This window comes from Lissotriton helveticus, chromosome 1_1, assembly GCF_964261635.1.
Source record: "Lissotriton helveticus chromosome 1_1, aLisHel1.1, whole genome shotgun sequence".
Lineage (NCBI taxonomy): Eukaryota > Metazoa > Chordata > Amphibia > Caudata > Salamandridae > Lissotriton > Lissotriton helveticus.
Genome location: NC_136057.1, coordinates 83,374,518 through 83,393,035, shown reverse-complemented (window position 1 = coordinate 83,393,035; position 18,518 = coordinate 83,374,518). Strand labels below are relative to the sequence as shown.

Below are 18,518 nucleotides of genomic sequence, written 5' to 3'. Positions count from 1 at the left end.
ATGAAATAGTTTTTGGTCGTCCTGCAAATGTTTGGGGGGTACCTAGACCAAAAGAATTCAAGCAGCTGGAATACCCAATGTTAATTGATTACCTTTTCGACTTGACTGCTAAATTGAGTCTTATTCACCAACAGGTTTTCGATGCATTGCCAAAGCCACCGGAGAGTCCAGGCCATCAGCTGAAACCGGGTGATCAGGTGGTCATTAGAAATTTTGCAAGAACGAAAAATCTTCAGCCCAGATTCATTGGCCCTTTCCAAGTCCTACTAGCAACGAGAACTGCTATTCGTGTGGCCGGAAGGAAAAACTGGATCCATACGACACATGTCAAACGTGTGCCTCTGCCACTTCCTTACGACAACTGGGTAAAGAAAGGAATCGGTGCCTCTGAAACGGAACAAGTCCCCAGGTTCATACCTTTCAGCGATGCAGAACTGATCACGGATTCACCAAATTCTGACTCTCCTCCTGAAACTGCTCTTTTGAACCCTGAACATTTGCCATCTGCGAACGTGAACATTGCAACGTCAGTTGAAAATACATTGTTTCAAGACCAGACAGCTCCTGCAAAACTGAGATACAACTTACGTTCTCGCAATATGGACAAATAAAGCAGGAAACTGCCTATTTTTCAGATTTGAATTTTCTATACATTGCCTCCAGCCAGGAAGTTTGCTAATACTTTGTATTGTTTCTTTTTGTTTTAAAATTGCCTTGCCGTCTGGGTAGCCGTAGGGTCGTGGCTGTGTGCCTAGTTGAATCTGCGGGGGTCAGACACAAGGTTGATCTTTCTGTTAGTTCTGGGAACTCCCAGGGCTGATAGAGGCATTTTCATCTACGTACACATCATCAGTGGTCGCGAACGGTCGTAGAAGATGGAGCTTCCTGAGCTGCAACGAGAAAATTTAATTTATGTTCGCAGAAATAGACTGTACAGAATACTTCACAGCAAATGCTTTCTAATGCAATGTGCAGTTACATTTTTAATTGTTTTGATAACGTTGGTGGGTGGAATCGTCTTTGGTGTACATTTGATTTTTATGCCAGTAACTACAGTACCTCCCCTTGATCCTACTACTTCTACGGTTTCTTCTATGCATTCTTTTCACTCATTTCCTGAACACGAACAAGAATTTATTAACAATACATTTGTACAGCTCTTGCATCAACACCAACTGGTAGTTAATACTACAGACTGCTGGGTGTGTGGCTTGATACCTCACACTATGGATAAAGGCATTCCCTATCTAGTCTTGCCTTTTAGCTACAATGGATCATTTCAGGCCTTTCAGACCATTTTTTCATATGCCCTTGAGACCTATCCTCCGCGTCCACCACGGTCCACTAAATACAACTCAGCCAACAAAGCTTTAGTCCAGGGAATTATTGACATGATTAAAGACGTCAATAATACTCCATCTTACCCTAGAGATGAATTACGGGTGTATTTAAGTTGGAACTCTACAGAGTATCGCCTTAGTTTGGGAGAAAGCAAGCGTAAAAGCTCCACTTCAGTTTGGGTCGTGCCTCACCGAGGTCAGGTCTGTTTGCAAGGAAATGGGAGAAATCTGAGAGCTCAGCTAGGGAGGAGTGAGTGCGTTGAGACTTACGTATTTCCGTCTAACTCCTCCCCTGCCTTCCTGACTGCTAGGGGTACCTACTTCATCTGTCAGGACAGAGCATATACATGGCTGCCTGCTGACTTTTCAGGTTCATGTTATATTGCTCGATTGTTACCTCCGACATACACTGCTTCTTCAGATTATCACAAGACCAGAGTAGCAAGAGGTGTCTTCAGCAAGGAAGATACCGCTGGTCAAGAAGCTGGAGACTTTTTCAAAGGTTTCCTTCCGTTTTGGGGGCCTATGGCCAATAGTAGAAATCTACGTCAACTAACACGGGTAGTTGAATCTACTATTACAGAAACTGCTGGTGCCCTTAGTAACTTAACAGCTGAGCTTCAGGCGGATCGTCTCATGACGTTGCAGAACCGTATGGTTCTAGACGTAATACTTGCAGATCGAGGTGGGGTATGCAGAATGATCCAATCGAGCTGCTGTGTCTTTATTCCAAATAATGCTCCAACAGTCTATGAAGCGATCTCTAAGCTACACAAGATTTCCGACTCTATACACGTAGATAAGGGAAACTGGTCCTTCATGGAGTGGTTTTGGACTCTGGTATCAGCGTGGGGATGGAAGGTTCTGATGGTCATTGGTGTCATCCTAGTATTTCTGTTCTCGTGCTGTCTTATTATCCAATGTGGTCCCGCTCTGTGTAGTCTCTGTGTTGCAACCTGTTTCAGAAAACCACCTGCATTAGGAGAAAAGGCACGAGACAGGATGATGATACAACAACATGTCACTGACCTAATGAGCATAGAATTAGACTCTGACTTTGATATAGACTGAGTAATTGCCTATGTAAGGGCAAAAGGAGGGTCTGAGGTTCCGTGACGATTTTACTCGTGTTTGTAACATTGTCGTAAATACATAATTTTGGTATCAGTGAACCGCAAATGATCCATTTAGTATATCCTGGTGTTTTCGCTATGCTACGAGCAAGAGCACTCCTGTTACAAACACATTTCTGTTCTACCCATGGCATCCATCTTAGACACGGAAGCCATTTTGTATTCCTTGCCCTCACATAGTCAATGGACACGCAATGACCTCTTTTTCATTTAAGGACACGTAGGCTTTAGCAGGCGATTCACCTTGCGAGTGACACGTGCACCTTAGGCCAGCAACGCTGTGGCAGCATGACTCGGCAAGAGCTGCCTCCCCAGCCTGAGGCCAGTCCTGCTATACTGGTTCTTGTGTCCGTTGGCCTGATCATGATTAGGCGGCCGAAGCTGGTAACCGTGCCCATTTACGACCCACAAACATCTCTTATCCTGTCTTTCTATCTTCCACACCTGGCTCTGCTCCTTTCCTTCTGGGCCTTTATTAGGGGGAGGTAACGAAATTTACGATGAGGCGGTCCGGGTCTTGAATGAAGAATTGACATGGGATTATGATGGACTAGTGGGAACCCCTCATTCGTAATGTTTTGACATCAGATACTGTTGACGATTCCTGTGCAACGCCAAATATTTATTGTTTAAGACACGAATGTTTAGAACTGTGGTAACATGTAAAGAATTTGCCCCGAGCAGAATATTTAGTATATAAGGAACAACCCTCTTTGTACAAATTGAACAGGCTCCTAGATACTGCCCGTGTGCAGTTTCTGTGACTTCTGTGTCCCTGCAGTAATAAACCTTTGGTCTTTGACGCCACCATCGAGAAGCCCGTGTTTCTGTTTGTTTGTGCACCGAGACAGGTTGAACTCCGGGGTCTTCGGGTGTTTTCCCTGACACCTCTGGACGGAACCAAAAAGTCCAGAACTCCAAGCCTCCTAAAGCATTTTATTAATTCATTTTCATTTCTTCTTTCCTGTCATGGGGATGACTGCACAGATATCCTTACAAGTAGGATCTTTTGAATTCTGCATGAACCTGTTTACTAATGGTCCTAGTTGAAGGTGTCATTTAGAAGTTAATTATATTTTTCTTATGTGAGGTAGGGTGGGCATGTGTGAGAATGTGTGTGAGTGAGAGAGCGTGTGTGTCTGTGTGTCTATGTTATGTTATGTTATTTGTACTTGTAAAGCGCACTGCTACCCTAGGATGTCCTGCCGCTGAGTACTGGTGACCTCGGGAGCATCAGCTGTTTAGTGGGAGAAGATTCAGGTTTTCAAACCCTTGCGAAAAGAAAAAAGGTTTAGCACATTTCTGAGATGAAACGGAAGTTCATTCCATGCTTTGGAGGCACAGTGGAGAAAACTTCTGCCTCCCCGATTAGTTTTCTTAAAGTTGGAGGTTTGGACTAATTTGGATCCGGAGGAACGTAGGAACATACCATGTAAGGCTGGTTTTAAGAAACTCCGGAGCAATCTTATTAACCGCCTTAAAGATGACACAAAGTGCCTTGAAGCGTGATCTAAGTGGAACTGGGAGTAAATGCAGTTTCTTAAGTTCTCCTTTGACCAAAGCAAACCTACGTGTTCCCGTCAGCATTCTCGCTGCCGCGTTCTGGACCAGTTGCAACTTGTTCATATGTTGTTTCTGAACATTAAGATAGAAGCTGTTGCAATAGTCCAGACGGGACATAATGAGTGCAGTGACAACCATCCTTAGGTTGTCTGACGATAGGAAGAACTTGATTTTTTTGCTGAAGTTACCTGATTCACTTGGTCCCCCATGGTGAGTTTGTTATCCACCATGACTCCCAAATTCTTAGCTTTCCTAGTGAGTGTAGGGCACGATCCCAGATCCTCCGGCCACCAATCCCGGGGTCCAGACCCAGGGATTATTGTTTTAAACAGTTGGACGACATCCAGGTGGAAATAGAGCTCATGCAATTATAAAACCTCTCCCCTGCCTCCCTTTCCGCTCCCTCCGTCAGTGATAGCACAATTTGTGTGTCATCAGCATAGGAGGTGAGCTGGAAACCAAACGACTGGATGACACTGGCCAGGGGTACCACTTAGATGTTAAAAAGCATAGGGCTCAACGCCGAGCCCTGTGGCACCCCGCAGGGAAGTGAGAAGGGTTCCGAAGTGTTGCCATCTAAATCTACCGTCTGATCTCTGTCAGACAGGAAGGAATGTAGCAGTTTCCATGCTGAGCCCTTCACACCAATATCAGAGAGCCTGTTCAGCAGGACCTTACGGTGGACAGCATCAAAGGCCGCGGATAGTTCCAGGAGGATTAAGATGGCATTACCTCCCCTATCCACGGCTTCTCCGATTTCCTCGGTTGATTTTATTAAAGCCAGTTCCGTACTGTGAAAAGCTCTAAACCCATATTGCGATGGGTCCAAGGAGTTATTGGCAGAGATAAAGTTGCTGATTTGGCTATTTATTTCTTTTTCCAGTAATTTGGCAGGTAGTGGAAGCCTAGAGATAGGACGATAATTATTCGGGTCCTTAGGGCTAAGAGATTACTTCTTTAGAAGAGGAAGCACAGAGCCTTTTTCCAATTTTTGGGAAAAATTCCAGACCGTAAAACTGCATTAAACAGGGGTGTGAGAGCCGTTCCAAAGGTTTCCGGAATTTGCTTAGCAATTCCAGCAGGACACGGATTACTAGGGGCACCCGATTTTAGCATAGACAACAATTTGACCAAATCTGCTTTCTCAATCGGGGTGAAATGCTCCAGTAGTTCTGCCGGGGCACCTAAGCTTCATGATTCTGTTAGATTGAAATCAGTCTGAGTATCATTGATTAGACCATCGAGTGAGGTAAAAATTGTTTCTACTTTAGTTTTAAAAAAGCCAGCTATTTTATTACAAAATTCTGCATCCCCTGTTTCTTTGGAGTGGCAGGGTTAGCTAGTTTAGAAAAATCATTCCACTTTTAAAAAAGCCTTCCTTGGAGTCATCAGACCCGAGTAACTTTCGTCCAATTTCCCAGCTTCCTTTTCTGGCTAAGGTTACTGAGGCATATGTGAACTCAGTCCTGGCAGAATCTGTCAAGCATTTCAAGTGGTGGCACCACCGTTTCATTCTCACACACATGCTATTAAACACGGGGTTCCTCAGGGCTCTATATTGAGCCCTGCACTTTTTAACATCTTTGTACAGCCCCTAGTCCTACTGGCAAAAAGCAGAGGGTTGTCATTGGTTTCATACGCCGATGACACCCAGCTAGTCATCACTTTTTTCGAGGAACTGCCAAGACAATCTCATCACTTTGAAAGAGGACTTGGTAGCTATCTCTGACTGGATAGCAGCTAGTTGTTTACAGCTGAATGCTGCCAAGTCAGAAATTCTAGTGCTGGGTAGAGACAGCTCCCTCTGGTCAGAACAGTGGTGGCCTGTCAAACTTAAACCTGCACCCCAGCCAAAGAAGGCTGTAAAATATTTGGGCTTTTCGATCGATAGCGAACTTTCGTTTGATGTGCAATCCAAGGCCCTGTCTGGATCCTGCTTTGGTCTCCTAAGAGGGTTGAGGCCCCTACTTGGCTATTTTGCACCAAAAGTTCGCCAAATCATCCTTCAGGCTACAATTTTGTCAAGGCTGGACTATGGGAACTCCTAATATTTAGGCGTCAACAAGTCCTGTATTGTCCGCCTGCAGAGAATCCAGAACCCAGCAGCTCGCGCCCTGCTAGCTTTGCCCAGATCTTGCTCAGTCTCGCACCTTCTGCCTAAATTGCACTGGCTACCGATAGCGAAAATAATCCAGTTTAAGTCTTTGTGTGTGGCTCATAAAATATTGACCTACCAAGGACCGCAGATTTTGGCGAATCTGCTGGCCCATTATGTAAAGAACCGCCTTTTGCTTTCGGCTAATGCGGGCTTGGCTTGCACTTCCCGTTTTCTCAGAGCTAGAGCGGGCGGTCGATCATTTAAAGTTCAGGCGGCACGCCTCTGGAGCTCTCTTCCTACATCTATCAGAGGACTCCAGAACCATCTGGCCTTTCGTAAGGCGTTAAAGACCTGGCTCTTTCCAGCTTAGGCTCTTCTTTTTCCTTTGAAGTGTTTCAGCCATGGCTTAGTTAGCGCTGGGACACCCCGTCACTGGGGCAGCTATGCGCTTTATAAAACTTAAAACATTAAAAATAGTTCTAAACAATGCTTTGGAATTGGATTCGGCCATGGTATTTTGTAACGAGAAGTACTCTTTTTTTAGCTTCCAAAAGAGCTTGCTTGTAACTGAAAATACAAGTTTTGTAATTCTCCTTCTCTGGTTTGTCATAAAATTTCCGCCAATTCACCTCTGCAGGAGAGGCCCGTTTGGGAGTCCATTTTTTGTGGGAAACAAGCTGATCACAGGCATCCAAAAGCCAATTATTATAAATGGTCGTGGCCTCCTCAACATCCAGCGGGAGCTGGTACATTGGGTTTTCCAAGACATTTCCCAGTCCCTCCACATCCAGCTTGTCTGAGTGTGAGTCTCAATATAGTATGAAAAAACAACAATTGATGGACAGAATGCAGAACAATGTCATACATTCACCCCAGTACAGAGATCTGGGCCTAAATCCATCGTTTTTTTGCACTCCACACTACCCCAGTTCAGACATGGCCATATGCAAATCCGTTTGACCCTGTGCCTCATGGGAACAGTCCAGCCCGAACTGCCAAGCCATGCCTTCCCTGGACCGGAAACAAGCTTCCGAGGACCGGTTTCTGGCATTTCAGCCGTCTTCAGCCAGGATAGCTTGACTACAGTGGTGTGGAGAGCATGAGACACACGTCTGAGCATACCCATCCCACTCAGGGTGACAAATGCAAAAACAACAATTGATGGACAGAATGCAGAACAATGTCATACATTCACCCCAGTACAGAGATCTGGGCCTAAATCCATCGTTTTTTTGCACTCCACACCACCCCAGTTCAGACATGGCCATATGCAAATCCGTTTGACCCTGTGCCTCATGGGAACAGTCCAGCCCGAACTGCCAAGCAATGCCTTCCCTGGACCGGAAACAAGCTTCCGAGGACCGGTTTCTGGCATTTCAGCCGTCTTCAGCCAGGATAACTTGACTACAGTGGTGTGGAGAGCATGAGACTCACGTCTGAGCATACCCATCCCTCTCGGGGTGACAAATGCAAATCTCAATATAGTATACCATAGTGTGCAGAGAGTCCAGTGGATCCCCAGAGATTTTACAGAGGCTAAAGTAGATGATACTAATGCTCTTTTGTGGTAGTGTGGGGGAGCAGTTAGATGTATCCGGGGGTACTGTTAAGCATTTGTTGTACACACAGTGGCAATAATGACACACACTGTTGTACACACAGTGGCAATAAATGACACACACTCAATGAATAAATCTGATATCAATTTATAAAATGATACTTGGTTAGATTTCTTTTGCAGAACCACAGAATTTCATCTAGAGTAAATATGTTTCACAATAGAAGTACTGTCCAATATAAAAAGTGGATAATTCGTGCAATTTTCAGACTTTGCAATGTTAACCTCTGGGGTGAAGAAAACATTCAACATACGTATAGGCAACATCCACTTACAAGACCATTCTTCGGAAGTTAAGGTCAGTATTGGACAAGGTTCAGTTCAGAACCAACAGTGCACCACCAGCCGCACGTGGGTGCCGGGGTGCAGTTGCAAGTTCAAGGTTGGAAACCCAATACAGGGGGACTAGGGCAATCGGACAGAGGCTGCTTACAGGTAAGTAACAGCGGCTTGGGGGAACTAGGTGGTCAGGAACTGAAGTTCATGGACTGGGGATGCCACCTAAAAACGTGATTTAAGGGCGTTACAAGGGAGTGACAGGTAGTGTCCAATGGGCCCTTTGCCTGGGGTGTCTACGCACTCTAACATGCCCACCTTCTGTGAGATCCGACTTAGCGGATGGGTGCAGGTTTGAGTGTTTGTTCTTTGGATTTGCCGTGGCTCTGCTCACTGAGATTGTTTCCAGAAGGAGCTGAATGAAGTATAGACTTGCCCCGTGTGAACCGGCATACGCAATTTGGGACATTTGAGTGGACACCCTCATTTTTGAGGACATGTACACCAGTACCCGTGTCCTGATAAAGCCTAAAGAAATATTTGGCGGAAGCGCGACCGCGACTGCGTCGACACCATTCTAAGGAGTCCCCTTATATTGATTTATTGTGTTTCGTTTCTGGCGCCTTCTTCTCTATATTTTTGTGTATAAAGAATTTACAACTTAGGCGCGGAGAGGATTTTCTTTATAGCTTTATATCACTTAAGGTTATAGTGAATACTGTTTATCCTAATTATTTTTCTTTCCTTTTGTAGGGTACACATTGTTTGTTTATATGTAATGCATATAATGTATTTGTATGATGTATATATATATATTGTAAATATGTATAATCTATATATTATTTTTGCTGTTGTGCCACCTTGTCCTGTGATGCGTATATCTGTGTTTGTAAATTTGTGAAATCATATGCTTTACAAATAATTGTACATTACAAGGTAATTAAATATATCTTGTGTATAAAGTTTGTTGTCCAATTGATCCCTCTATACCCGCTTTGTTCTACTTTTTCATCCTTGTGACGTACCTAGCCCAGGTTTGGGAGGGTTATTTGGGCAGAACCCCTGCATAATCTTTTCACCTTCTGTGAGAGGAGGACACAGTCCTAGCCCTAACTGGATAAGTCCCATCATCTTCAAGATGGTGGGCACTGAAAAGTGTACTTGACCTAGCCTCCAGCACCCGAGAGGTGGAGTTGGCAGAGGGGGGGCTCATCTCCTCTTCTATCAAAGGTTTCCCACCTGTCCTGCTGCCAAAAAGGGGTGAGGACAGGATGGAGGCCGGCTCCTTCGAACAGGAGAGGCTGGGGTCGCATTACAAAGGAGGCAAGACCTCTGAAGCTCCCCACCGCGGATGGCTCTTCCTGTCCAGTGGGAGATGTGAACACCTCCACCCAGGAAAGGCATTGTTCTCAGCCTCAGAGTGTGCAGGCACTCTCCCCCGAGATCAGAACACACTCTGGTGGTAACAGGCTGGCTCAGGCCAGTCAATGACCACACTAAGGATTGGTAGGTTTCAGGGGACCCCTCTAAGGGGCCCTCTGTGTGCAATTTATAGTAAAATCGACACTGGAATCAGTGCAAGTTTATTATGTTGAGATGCTTGGTGCCAAACATCACATATTTCAGTGAAGCCATCATGGAGCTGGCAAACTCATAATGACGAGTGTCCAGCCTATGTACTTAGTATGACTTCCCTGGTCACTCACAATATCCAGGAATCGACTAGGAAATAGCAGGGGCATCAGGGACATTTCATGCAGATATGCCCTCACAGGGGGGATAAGATGTGGTGCAGCAGCCAGAGCTGCTGACTCGGGAACTGGGGATTCGGGTTCAAGTCTCTGCTTCAGTGCAACATCCTGTGATTCTGGGCAAATCACTGTATCTCCCGATGCCCATAGACAGCGTCTGTAAACCCTCACAGGTGATGAGCTGCAATATATAAATCTGTGAACTTTAACTTTTCATGGGAATGGCACACAGGGATGTGTAAACAGAAATGGATGTGTGTCAGGTCGGCTCTTCAGTTTTGTCAGTAGGTGACAGAGTCTGAATTTAATAATTGTTCCACTCAGTAAGGAGGGATCTATCACCCACTCCCCTTCTTCTCTGTCGTCATCAGTTGTGTGTGCGTCCTCCAGGTGATGAGACATCGATGCCACCGGAGGGGGCGGCCTGATGATCGATGAAGGCAGAGGAAGAGGCATCAGTGGGACAGATGAGGCAGACTCCGAGGGAGGAAATCGGCGGTAGTAGTCATCAAGCACATGTTGCAAATTAGAGATGAGAGACATGGGCATCTGCACAGTTGGATTCTCAAGTGGTGGTTGAGTATTAGGATCAGGGTAATAATCATATCCTTGGTCATCATCAATATCTTGCCATTTGATGGGAAGCTCGGAAAGAGTACGAGCAGCACGGAACCGGTCATCCTCTTCCGAATCCTCCTCATTAGCACCATAGTCAAAAAGCTCAACAGAAAGATTTGGAGATGGTTGAATTGGCAATAGATCCAAAGAAGAGTTCCTACGTTGAAGTAGGGAAACATCCGTCGTTCCTGAAGGCAGCAAAAGTGTTGCTGAAGATTTCAAGGGGACTAGAGACTTCAAAGCTGAAGGTGGAACCAAGGATGCCGTAGCCGACTCAGTGGTCGACGATGAAGAGCGTGGTTGAAGTTCCGTATGGAAAGTCTTCTGTGCTGTCGACGAGGCAACTGCCGACGAAGCAACCGGCGACGAGGCACCCATCAACGACGAGGCAACCTTCGACGACGAGGCATCTGTCGATGAGGTAGGTAGAGCCTTGAGAGCCATCGACCGTCTCGTCGGCGAGGAGGCATCCATCAACGACCGACCGGAGACGGTTCTCTTTTTCCTCGACGTGAGGGAGGTGGCAGACAAGCGAGGCTTCACCGACACCATGACAAATATCGACGGAGAAGACGCCGATGACATAATCATTGTAGGTTGAGGAGAAGAGAAGGTGGAAGTCGTCTTTGTAGCAGTGGCGACGGAAGTCTTCGTCGGCGAGGAACCAATTTTTTTAGGCAAATTTGTCTCAAAAAGAGACTTAGACGCCTGAGACTTAGAAGCAGATCTCGGAGGCGTAGAGGGCATAGGTAGTCCCTTAGAAGGAGCAGGAGCCCTTTTTGAGGAAGAAGTCTGGCCTTCATGAGTAGAGGTGTGGTCTTTCTTGAGCACCTTAGCCTTAGCAGATACCATTTCTGCCTCACCAGCCCTCTTCTTAGAGATGACAGTCCTGAGAGAGGAATCACTCTCAACATCTGATAAGGGATTATCCTTGGTCTTGAGTTACTGTAACCACAGAAGTAGACGTCCCTCTCTGTCTCTTAAAGTCTTTTGAGGAAAAGTCCTGCAGATTTTACAATCTCTCACCTGATGTTCAGGGTGGAGGCAGAGGATACACTTTTTGTGGGGGTCTTCGGAATGAAGCTGGAGTTTTCCACAAGACTCACTGTGTCTGATGAGTGACCTTTTTGTATACAATGGCAAACATGTTTTCTTTGTTTACATGTTTCATAGAGCGGTGCTTCACTTTTTCCCTGAGCCACTGCCAGGTGGGGTGAGGTCTTCACGTCTCGCAAATTGTGGTAAGATGTGACCTTCTTGTATTAGGCATATAAATTGTATATCCTGATATTGATTAAGATACTATACCACTGTTTGGGAATACTGTAGTCATTATTTTTGACTTGATCTAAGGGTTATATTTTATATACCTAGGTCTTTTGTGAGCTGTGGGGGACATTTAAGTAGTCTGATGCCTGACCCCCCTTTTTTGGTTCTGATCTTGCAGTAAAACGACACGAGCTGCGAGTTAGGACAAGACTCTTCACCTGGAGATTGCAGGTGATCCTATGTACTTGTCCTTTTACAAATTTCACGTATTACTTTTGATTTGCAGTAGCAACTAATTATTATGAGGTCCTGAAGAAAGCAACGACTACTATGTCGATGATTTGCTGAAACATGTTGACCTAGTTCCTTCTACAGACAGCGCATTTTTCAAACTGTCTCGACATAATAATGGTTTTTAGATTTGGTAAAGAGAGCATCATCTGAATAAAATTTGCTCTATGCTCCCTTATCCAATTTTAGACACTTTTTCTATTTGATTTTCCACGTTTGTTATCTTACACTGCACCCCCTCAGTCACACCGCTCTTCTACCACTTACCAGTTATAGATAGTGGTCTACCATACTATTGTCACTCAACGGGAGAGAACTACTTACCATATAGTCTCCCCTTGGTTTTGAGTATTACCAACACACAGAGATGGTTCTAAAAAATCCCAAATGATGAAGGGCGGTCTCGAATGGTGACTGATGGGTACTTTTGACCATCCACTGGGTTGTCACAGTGATTTATTGTAAAAGTCAGTCCAGGGTCTTTTGTTTTGACTGGTTTCTGTCAACCGCAGGCTCACACCTTTGATGTAGACCCTCTGGAACCATTCTGTTGTCATACCTTTTTGTAGTAGACAAAGCAGTGAAGATATTCTGAAGAGTTTCTGAAGGGAAAAGGTAGAGGTACTGAGCAGAGCTCAGGGAGACTCCCTTCACATGACGTGCAGTAGAAAATCTGAGAGCCTGAGCCTCTGAGGAGAAGGTTCCAGAGGGTGCTGTTGCCTAATTGGCTGGAGTTTGTACCATATCTAATGACTTAGACAAGTTATTAAAGTGACATATTTTTTCCTATTAAAGTCCATGTTACAATACTTCCTATTGCTCTTTTAGCTATGCTTTTGCTATATTGCTATTCTATGTAGCGTGGGAACCCCACTTCGACGATGGGGAATGATTCAAGCATGTGAAGCTATGAAAGATACCCCATTACTGGAGAACAGCAGATTTCTTTCTACTGAAGCTCTTACCCAAGTTGCTTTAGCCTTAGTCATCTCTCACATTGACTACATTAACTCTTTACTTTGGCATTCCAGCATATCAATCTAAAAGACTGAACTAGTGCCAAACCAGGTTGCTAGATTAATCTATCGCCAGCCAAGAATGCAGTATGTCACCCCTCTTATGAAAAAGTAACATTGGCTTCTGGTAGTCGAACTCAGTGCATTCAAGTTGGGATGCTTCCTCTTTAAAGCGCTCCATGGTAACTGCCCAGTCTCTGTATCTACTCGGGTCCAGAGATATATCCACATTCAGGATTTTAGGTCTTCCCATTTGAATCCTCTATCTGCTCCGTCCTTTAAACGCTAGAAGTTGGGGGGAACTAAGATTTGCGGTCCTGGCCCTCAATTTTGGAATTCTCTCCCTCAGGACATTAGATCGATGATATCATATCCTCAATTTTGGAAACTCTTAAAGACCTGGCTCTTTCGCCAGACTTATGAATGAATCACTTAGCGTCAGGACTCCCTTGTGGTGTGCGCGCACTTTATAAGTATTTTTAACATAACATAACATTTAACATCGTCTAAATGGGACAACCTGGAAAGTCCATCTGCACTGGCAGTCCCAGGTCTCTGTTTCACTTCAAAGTCTATTCCCTGTAGGGAGATGGACTACTTTAGCCATTTGGGATTTCCACCTTTCATTTGCATTAACCATCGGAGAGGCCTGTGGTCGGTTTGAACTAGGAAGTGAGAGCGAAATAGGTTTGACCTAAACTTCTCAAGGGACCAAACCACAGCAAAGGCGTCCATCTAAATGGCAGTTCAACGCTGTTCCCTGGGATTAGCCTTCTACTGATGAAAGCCACTGGCTGATCTTGACCGTGGTCATGTTTTTGGGATAGCACTGCTCCTATACCATGTTAAGAGGCATCAGTCTGCACAATGAATTGCTTGACATAATCTGCAGCTTTCAGAACAGCTGCAGAGCACATTGCTTCCTTCAGAGTGTCAGAAAACTTTAGACAGCTCACAGTCCAATTCACTATTTTTGGGCATTCTTTTGGATTTCAGTTCTGTGAGGGGTGCCACAATGGTGCCAAAATCCCTCACAAACCTCCTATAGAACCGGGGAAGCCAAGGAAGGCCCTCACTTGAGTCTGGGTAGTTGGAGCCACCCAGTCTAGAATGGTCTAGATCTTGGGTTGCAAGGGTTGAACCTGGCCTCCACTAACAAGGTGACCCAAGTATGCAACCTTGCCCTGCCCTATCTGGCACACCGTGATAGGGGCCATTAGTTCCTCAATTTCTCTGCCACTGTTTTTAATCTTAACATGGACTAGGAAGATCACATTAACTATATTGTAGCAACTGTTCGATAGTTGATCTTCTATTCAGACTTCACCAATCTCACATCTTATGACACAACATCCTCTGTCCTACTATGCTCATCCGGCAAACTTAATAAAAGATCTGCGACAAAGTACCCTCTTGTGGTGCCCACCAGGAATTGTAGCGCCGGCCTGGTGTGGAGTATAGCCCAATGATGAAGCATGTCACCTTCAGGTGAGTGAACACAACTTGTCTTAAAAGCACATGCTTCCTAGGGTGTCTGCGTTCAGTTACAGATAATGTCGCTGGGACTGAACCTCCGGAACAGTATATTGTGATTTGACTGTTTTATTTTAACAAATGTAGATAGCAGATATTGGCCCTTCCTTGATACCTGCCTCAGAGCGCACTTCTTACAGACGAGTATGGGGTTATCATGTTGCTGCTACAAGCTCCTTACCTGTGCGAGTTATCGGGAATAAAGTAGGGGCAGACCCAAACCAGCCACATGTAGAGATCAACGACAAATACTGAAGAATTAACAGAGCTTCCAAGATGGTGACCATTACTTAATTGACCTTGAAAATAAAAGACACGTTTTTAGTATTCTGGTGACTCGTGACCATAAAAAACAAAGGTTATAAATTCAATAGTGTCTCAAATACTTAAAAAATTGAACTGGGTGTGCTGAATCGGACGTTGTCCCAGGTCATGTGTGACACCTTCCACCACTATTGCTTATGGGACTTGTAGTTTTGTTTTTCTCATTAAAAGGATGGGTTCTAAAGTCCCATTGATCTAAGCGATGTTAGTTAAAATCAGAGACATGAGTGAGGGTGAAGCATGACTCTGCTCTGCTTAGCAGTGAGATGAATGACAGTTCCCGAGCCCTTCCATTCTTTGACAGACAGAGGCCCGTTGGCCATTCATATTTTTTTTGCAATGGGAAAGAAACTTTTATTGCAGCTTGTGCCATCTGAAGAGATAAAAACCCTGGGCGTGTTTAATTAACTACTGACAAACATGAACAATCAAGAACATGAGTTTCTGGAAAACTATCAAGCACCCAATCAGAATCAGCCGCCCTTCACACCCAGGAATTCTTGAGGCTTTGGAGAGGGTGAATTGCACGTGGTATAAGAGGAACACTACATGACTCAAAGCTCACTTCTCAGGGATGTACTGAAATGCCAGCCTCATGGCACACTTAGCCAGCTCTTCACCTCCTCCTCCTCAAACTGATGACCAGCTATCAGGGCAAATGAGCCTGCAGCAAAGCATCGCTGGCTTGGTTCCACACCGGACCAGGCAAGGTGGTCAACTCCATACTCCTCCAAGTCAGCATGCTCTCTGGTCGAGCCAGTCTTAACCCCACATGAATGTTCCCCATCACAACTATTTTATGGGTACTAAGTTATGTTTCTGCTAAATGTAGGAGTCAAAAAGTGAAAGATTTTACTAGGAAGTACTGAAAGAGAAATCATGAAGTTTTTCAATATTTCTGAGTCTGCCACAGTACACAGGAGCATTATTTCTCTACAGCAGCAAATCATGTATGTGCCCTGTAGAAAGCTTGTTTGAATGAAACATGGAATTTATTGCAGCCTAAAATTCAGGTAACAACATAGAGTGCAAGATAACTTGTGTTATTATTCCAGCAGAACGAAATGTCATTCCTAATGTGTACGTCATTTTAAAGACAAACCAGAAAAATGTACGGTCAAGTGTTGTTCTTCTGCCTGTTAAAAGACAATCTCCATTAATGTGTCAGGAATTAAAACACTATGAGAAACCCTACTCTATGGCAGGGTGCTGCCTGCCACTATATTGCAGGTTACTTCCAACATAATCTGATTTATACATACATACTCCAGGGTGCTGCCAGCTATCGGGTCTGCACACAGCAGTCGGGAGCCACTCAGGAAGGAGGTAATCTCTTCATTTCATCTTAAGACCTTAGGTTACATTCACAGCCTAATGGGTCCGGAGAACTTTATCCTCGCTCTAATTGCGCCAAGCAGATAGACGTAGCCCAACATAGTCTGTGTTGTGTGCTGGGTGATGCCTGGCATCTTATTATCGTTGGTGGATGGATGAAGCTCTGATAAGAGCTACTACAAGAAGAGCAGAGAAACAGGACCACAGATCGCCAGAGAGTGACAACTGCCCAGAAGTTGAAGAAAGAACTCTGGAACAGCAAACCTCCTACACCCTGGAGATTCTCCAAAGTAAGCAAATGATGGTAATGAAATGCAAACTGCAGCATTAAGGTCACTGTAACACTAGGCAGGGAACGGGAGGAAAAGAACCGGATAATGTTGAGTGGTGGCGTAGTGAACTGACATCCTCCCCCTCTTTGCCTCATTATCAGCATGACTGGAACAGGGGAGAAGCCTGTTCCTGGGAACTAGCCGACGAATTGAATGACGGCCCCTTTAACTGGAAGACACACGAGTACGCAGCTCCGCCCCCTGATGATGACGCGGGATTCCTAGTGGGTAAAAACGCGGAAGAAGATGTCCTGGTGTGTGACGTCACCAACCGAGGATCGAGAGTGGGAGAGCGGACCGGAGGAGTAGAGAACGGAGCTTTTGGAGGCGAACCCGGGGTCGGTAGGAGTAAGCCAGGAGGCCACCGGATCCGTGAATCACTGTGCCATACTCCCGAGGGAGGAGTGTGGCTACAACAGGTACGGCAGCGTTTGGCAGGCTGGGTAGGAAGACAGTAATCACGCCTCTGCACCCTTGCACGTTTAATAAAGTGTTTAGCACCTTAGCACGGGTGTCCCCTGCACTTGCCCGGTTCCCTGTGGGAGAGTCCAGATAGAGTACATATCGTGACGATCTGTACCTGTTTCTTTTCCCTGGCGGAGTCCAACGAGGAGTTAGGAAGAACGGAACATCCCCTGAAGTCTGCTTCTTAACCATCTGGAAACAAGACCATAGCCAGACGCCATCACGGACCCCAGAGCTTTTCAGAGAGACACCTTGACAACCCGCCATAAAAAGACGTTTTCCAAAATAAAACCTTACCTACCCCGAACTGGTCTGAGGTCTCTTCTTGATCCCACACCACAGTCAAACACTACAACATCTTTCCCTTTAAACCGAAGATAACAGCCTACAATAAAAAACTAACCAAAAAGCAACAAAACTAGAAAATGCATTTCCAAAAGCTGCAAAAGAGAAACTGGTAATACAAATGAACAATATTAAACTTAGTTGGTACCTTAGTAATAAGCTTACTTCTGGGCTTCACTCCATCTGCAGCAATAACGCTCTGAAAGGAAAAATTACTGCTGTGAGTCTCAGAGTCTTCAGTATTACTGGTCTCAGTCACGAAGACTGTAGTGTCGGAAGATAACTTTCCCTTATTTGGCTTCATAGATCCACCAGTCACGCCATCGCTATTAGCAGACAGGCCACTGTCAGCAGCATCATAACTTCAGGCAGACCAGCAAAGCGGATCTCACCACTCACATTGGGTAAATAGACTCGTCTCTGCTACATACATCCACTCTGTTCTCAAATTTGCTTGAGACTGCCAAAATGCAAAGAGCTGCAATATATTCCCCACACTTTCCTGACTACCTTGTTTTAAAAAGTTGTGACATTCAAGCGTGATTCTTGGTTCATCTCCAAGCTGAATTTTTTTAGAGGTTCTATTGCCACACAATACTAGTCCCGTATTCCAGTTTGTCCACAGGGTGCTTCAAGCCTGGTAGGTTATCACCTGCCTGTTTTGCAGATAATTTCAGATCGTTTCTGTAAGAAACTGAATTATTATTTAAGGTAGATGAGGAACAATCACAACCATTGTCAGAGTGAACTTTCAAAGCCATTCAATTAACCTAGGATCAACCCCCTGGTACCTAAGCACGGAACAGGCAGGCTTAACTTAAGGTAATATGTAAAATGTTTATGCAGAAACCAAAAAAGTAAAAGTCAAAATGCAAAACAATAAAAAACCCAAACCAAAATAGAAAAAAAAGTAAAATGTATTGAACAAAATGACACTAAAATGACAAAATCCAATAAGGGGAATGAGATATGAACTGTAACGCTGTAAGAATCACAAGGTGCCAATGGATGAGGGGCTCAGGCATGGATTAGTCTTTCTGGAGCTGACTGCAAAGTCTGAGTGAACTTGTTCTTCCTGTTCAGCAGGAAGTCACTATACCGGAGGAAGGGCTTTAAGTGGAATGAAAAACCTTGTGATGGCTCCCAGAGGGACGTGGTTGATGTAATGAAGGGCGTGAAAGTCACTGCAACAAAGTGTGTGCAGGGGGAGT

The 18,518-nt window shown here is 44.9% G+C and overlaps 1 protein-coding gene across 1 annotated transcript in view; it reads right to left on the bottom strand.

Moving 5' to 3' along the window:
* Positions 1-18,518, bottom strand: part of LOC144767775 (uncharacterized) — a 39,380-nt gene that overhangs the window by 14,161 nt on the left and 6,701 nt on the right. The window contains exon 2 of the mRNA XM_078651158.1: positions 17,456-17,506. The gene's annotated coding sequence lies outside the window, so the exon portion shown is untranslated. The remainder of the gene's footprint in view (positions 1-17,455; positions 17,507-18,518) is intronic.